This window comes from Mastomys coucha, unplaced genomic scaffold (genome assembly GCF_008632895.1).
Source record: "Mastomys coucha isolate ucsf_1 unplaced genomic scaffold, UCSF_Mcou_1 pScaffold21, whole genome shotgun sequence".
Classification (NCBI taxonomy): Eukaryota; Metazoa; Chordata; class Mammalia; order Rodentia; family Muridae; genus Mastomys; species Mastomys coucha.
In genome coordinates this window covers 69,602,760-69,608,794 of record NW_022196904.1, presented here as the reverse complement: position 1 = coordinate 69,608,794, position 6,035 = coordinate 69,602,760, and positions in this window count along the sequence as shown.

Genomic DNA, 6,035 nt, shown 5'->3' with positions numbered 1-6,035 from the left:
CTCAACAGACCTGAGATTCTTGAGCCCTGGGATCTAAGGACAAGCCCAGGCGGTCAGTGGAAGTCCTCGGCTGGAGAGGCGTGTGGAGAAGGAGGTCTGGAATCCTCTGCCAAGGGTGCATGAGTTGAGACAAGTCAGTTGCCTACCCTGAAAATACCACATTAAGTTCACCTCTCCCATGAAGCTCACCCTGAGCACCCAAGGGCTCACCAAAGCTCTTTGGAACTAAAGGAGAACAGCTTGTTCTACTTGGTCCGATGGGACAGACCCGTGCTTCCTCTTTGGAGTGGGGGTAGAAGGTGTCATTTTTGTTAAGATGCTTAGGCCTAGTACTGATCCGTGTATGCAGTGGTTGCTCAGGCAAGCACACTGAGGTCATCCGCTCATTTACTCAGAGAAATAATTTATAAAATGCCGGACGATGGTGGCGCATGCCTTTAATCCCAGCATTTGGGAGGCAGAGGCAGGTGGATTTCTGAGTTCAAGGCTAGCCTGGTCTACAGAGTGAGTTCCAGGACAGCCAGGGCTACACAGAGAAACTCTGTCTCGAAAAACCGAAAAAAAAAAAAAAACCTACCTAGAATTAGGTTCTCTCTCATTTGCTTTGTCTCCTTCGGGCTCTCTCCTCTCCCTTCCTCCTTCCCCCTTCTCTCCTGTGATATACGCATGTATACATTCATGTATGTGCTCACACATGTGAATGTACCCGCGTAGGCAAGAGGTCGATACTCATAGACCTTCTTCCATTCTTCTCCATCTTATTTTTTTGAGACAGAGTCTCTCTCGCTGAACCCGAAGCTCACTGATTTTGGCAAGACCAGCCTGCCTAGCAAGCCCCAGACAGGCTCCGGTCTCCACCTCCCCTGCACTGAGATTACAGGCGCACACCATCCCACCTGGCTTTTTATGTGTGCATAGGGATCAAAACTCAGGTTTTCCTGCTTGCACAGAAAACACCTCACCAGCCATGCCTCCTTCCCAGGACTTTCCACTCCTTCTGCAGTCTCGTGCATCCCAAGCTGGTGGAGGATGACCTTGAATCCCTAATCCTCCTGCTCACAGGTATGCACTGCCAGACCTGGCATGGACCTGGGCCTTCTTCTAGGTCCCTTTCAGCTCAGTCCTGACATACCAGTGCTGGGGACAGAACCTGGACAGACAAATATGCACATGTAGATAGATACCCATACCCGGGGAAAATCACACAAAAAGAAGCAGAGACAGAATGATCTGGAGATTGGGGTAGAAAAAAAATGGAAACAGTGCTGAGATGAGAAACCTGCTTCACTATTCTCTGTGTTCTTCAGCTCCAGCACCATGAAGCTGGAGTCTCTAGAGAACCTGGGCTCACTTGAGGTGGCAGCTTGAAGGCCTAGCTTTATGTTAACTGCAGAAAGATGACGTTCCTAGACTTCTGGGGCAGTGGCCATTTTTCTTCCTGCAGGAAGAAACTGAGGGTTTGACTCACAAAAATGTAGAGGCCAGACAAGGAAAGAGACAACTGTTGGAGTATTTGGAGAAGGGGGGTAGCTTAGAAATGCCATAGGTAGCACCGGGTACTGGCAGCCAAGCCTGGGGGCACCAGGGGTAACACCTTAGGAAAAAATGATCTTCTCTCCCGGCCACCCTGTTCACAGTACACTCAGTCTTCTCTTCCACTTCCCTCCCTGCCCTGCCCAGCCACCCTTGAATACTCTCCGGTGCATGTTGCAGATCGTTCTCCAATGTCTGAAACCACAGATGGAGCCAAACCCCATTTATATCACCTCTCTCCATAACTGAGATATCTGCATATACTCATACTGTGGTAAAGTTTCATTTGTTAGTTGGGCACAGTAAGGAATGAACAATAATTACTAACAAAAAATGGAATAAGTATAACAATACACTGTAATAAAAGTTATTTTAAAATCTATAAATTCTTCTGAAATGTTTTCATTGACTATTTTTTGGTTTATTTTTATTTTATTTTTTTTGTTTTTAATCATGTGTGTGTGTTGTGTGTGTGTGTGTGTGTGTGTGTGTGTGTGTGTAGGAGTATGGGGTACTTCTGGAGGCCATAGGGGTCAGATCCCCTGGAGCTAGAATTATAGGCAGATGTAAGCCACCTGAGCTGGGAGTTGAGATTAGATCCTTGTGGAAGAATAAGAAATGCTTTTAACCACAGAGTCGTCTCTCCAGCCCCTAACTGAATATTTTGGATCCCAGATGGATGCAGATAAATACAAAGGAACAACATAGATAGAGGAGACCCATATGGTCATGTTTTGTCAACCTCACCACTGCTGCCAAGAACAGGCATTTTGGCCTCTTTCATTTACTGCTATACCCTGGATCATAGCATAGTATCTGACACACAGTAGGTGCTCAGAGACTACTGCCCGATCCTTCGGAGGCAGTAGTGCTTATTGCATCACTAACCTGTGTTGCAGAGAAGGAGACTTGAAATAAGAGGTCATTTCTGGAATTGAGGGGTTCTGAAGAAATGGCTCAGCAGTTAAGAGCATTTCCTGTTCTTCGAGGGGATCTGAGTTCAGTTCCCAGTACCCATGTTGGGTGGCTCATAACTGACTCTAACCCTAGCTCCAGGGGGATCTGATGTCCTCTTGTGGCCTCCATGGGCATACCCCCTCCCTCCTCAGCTGCCATGTGGATGCTGGGAATCAAATATACAGCAAAAGCAACAAGTATGGATGAGCCATCTCTCCAGTTCCATATCTTAAGGAGCCCATGACTCTAGCTCTCCACGCCTCACCCTAAAAGTCCCGTGTCCCACTCTTAGCCTCAGGCCCAGAGGGACTGGGCCTTCATGCCTTCAGAACTGTCAGTAGCTGATGTCCCTGGCCTCACCTTGAGTACTGTACAGGACACAGAGAGGCTCTGAGGAAGCATCTCAACAGGAGACACAGGTGCCATCAGTGGTATGACAAGGAGAACAGAGTGTGTATCAAAAAGAGAGAGAGTATGGGAAAGAGGAAGGGTTCTGTCAGTCTGAGGCTGTCTCTGAACACCATAAGCAGGGTTAATTTAAGAAACACTCCTGTTTTATTCACTTCATGGTGTTGGAATCTGGAAAGTCTAAGGTCCAGGGAGCCCATGTGGTGAGGGCTTTCTAGCTGGTGGACAATCTACACAGGTTCCTTGTGTAGTATGTGACACCCAAGAGACAGTCAAGGTGACCTTCAGAACAGCCACTTCAGATCTCCATGAACCCACTAATTTGGTGTCCTCCTGACCTAGTCATTCCTCTGAGAGGCAACCCCTGGTCCCAAGTATTGATGCTTCATGGCAGGGACTAAATGTCAACATGAGTTTTGATGAGCATTCAGATGGTAATGGAGGGATGCTGGAGGAAAGGTTAAGGGAAACAGAAACAGGAGAAACAGGAGGCTGCCAACACTACCTAGGGTGTGGCCCACAGAGTCCAGTGAAGTCAACCCATGGTTGAGGGTGACTTAGGTCAGGGCAGGGCTGCAGACAAGTGTGGAGTAATGGCCAACCAAAGAGAAGACTTTGTGTGAATAGTGGAAACAGAGACAGGCACTGTGAACTGAGCGGCTTCACTTGAGTAAGGGGCCCTTTGCTCCAACAAATGTCTTTGGAGATGCTCATTCCTAATATTCTTTTTCCAGGTGAGTCCTCAAGCCCAGAGGGATTAAGAATTTTTTCCAGGCCACCCAGCAAGGAGAAGCAGACACCAGATCCAAATGCAAGCCCAGCCGTCTCTCTACCATTCCACATTGACAGGCCTTGAGTCTTCAAAACCAGGTCATTATTGCTCCCATTTGGCAGATGAGTAGGATTTGGGGTGGGGGGTTGGGGAGAGAATAATATTTTGCTTGGGGGCACTCAGGTGCTTAAGTTGAAGTAAGGGCTGCAGCTGTAGCTCAGTCGTAGAGCATTTGCCTTGTATACATGCCCCAAGATCAATCCCCAGTATTGCCAAAAAAAAAAAAAAAAAAGGAGTTGGGGGGGGGAGTTTGTGTTTTAAATAGGGTTTTACCATGAAGCACTGGTCAGCCTAGAATGTGCTGGCCTCAACTTCACAGAAATCCAACTGCCTCTGTCTCTTGAGCCCTGAGATTAAAGGTATGTGCCACTGTGTTCAACCTAGTAGTTCTGGGAATGAAAAACTGAGGCAGGGAGGTTTACTCGGGGTGGAGTGCTTGCCTACTATGTCCAAAGTCCTGAATCCACCTCCAGGAGTGAAAAAAAAAATCACAAGTGCTTGAGCACTGTTATATATTGACATCCTAAATAACTGAAAAAAAAAATATCACAAATGCTTGAGCACTGTTATATATTGACATCCTAAATAAACGAATGCTTCTGGTATCCAGAAAGCTAATACAGCAGAACCATGCTTGCTTTCCCACAAGGTGACACAATTTTTATATTAATTCATTTATATTAATTCAAACCTATGAGTTGAATGGGCCAGAAATGTGACCAAGGTGGGGATCGGGGGAAAGCCATCTGATAACAGTGTCTTCCTTCAGCTTTGAGCTCCTGGTGCTCTGAATACACTCGTTACCCAGCCTGTCAAACCTAGGCCCTCTGTGAAGGTCAATGTCAAAGGCCTCGCTTAAGCTACCTATGAAGAACCAGGCTGGCCTATGATTCCAGATCTGACCCACTGAGGCTCTCTAGGGCTCTTCAGTCAGCATCCTGGACCTGGGCCACACTATTCTGGGTCCAGTAAGCAGTCCCTAAAAGAGAGTCCAGGTTCCAGCCATATAGGGATGCCAGGGGACTCTGTTAGAGGCATGGGTCAACCAACCAGTGAACGAAGGCAGCGCTTGGCATGAGTGTGCCATCTCTGCTTCCTTATCTAGCCTTAAGGTCATCATCCTGCTGAGCAGGCCTCACACATATCCTTGCCAGGCCTGTTCTCAGAGTCAGTGCCACTCGCTAGCTCTTCTTAGTCAGTGTCTGTTCCTTTATGGAACCAAGAGGCCTGGGGACCCGGCTGCATGCTGCAACTGTCTGTGCACCCCACTTCTCTCCATTGTCATGGGCCTAGATGTCACCCCCAGTAAGAATGTACTTGCCTGACATCATGCCTCTTCCTACCTCTGGCCATGGAGGATCAATAGCATGGTAGGGTCTCAGCTGTTGAAAGCAGATGGCTTAGGGTATGAATCTCTCTCTGGTAAGGTCCTTAGCCTACCAGAGAACTCAATTTCACTTCCAACATGTGGCTACAATATCTACCTTGTGAATTGTTGCAAATTTAAAGGCACATAGGAGAAATTTCCTACAGCAGGCTCTTACTAAAAGTTCCCTCTTGCTGGAAAGGCTTCTTTGGTGTTTGGTTGTTTCCAAACATGACAATTCTCTGTTGAGGATTAGGACCTTGAGTGGCTAGAAACCTATACTGCAAGCTGGAGAGATAGCTCAGTGGTTAAGAGCACTGACTGTTCTTCCAGAGGTCCTGAGTTCAATTCCCAGCAACCACAACCATCTGTAATGGGATCCAATGCTCTCTTCTGGTGGGTCTGAAGACAGCAACAGTGTACTCGTGTACATAAAATAAACAAACCTTAAAAAACCATACACTGCTCTTACAGAGGACCCAAATTTTGTTCCCAGCACACACATCTGGTGCCTCTCAGCTCCCTGTAACTTCTGCTCCAGGACCAAATACCTTTGGCCTCCACAGGCACACATGCCTCCAGGAAACTACTTGTGGGAGTTGGTTCTCTCTTCCCATCTTGTGGGTCTGAGGGATCTAACTCAAGTCTCTGGACTTCATGGCAGGCATCTTTACCAGCTGAGTCATATTACCAGGCCCATCATCCCTTTTAAGAGCCAGATAGATGATTCTTGATCTAGCCAGTTCCTACAGTTGGACAGTGTGACTGGAATCAGTGGCACAAGTGTAGGGATTCTTAAGTCTTTCCATGTGTCCATGAATTCTTCCCCATGCACTTCCATTGGCATCAGATATACAACCCTACTTGCCAATAGGTAACACATATGGCTGAACATTGATCATTGTGTTGGGAACTCTGGAGACTCCACTATGCCAGCAC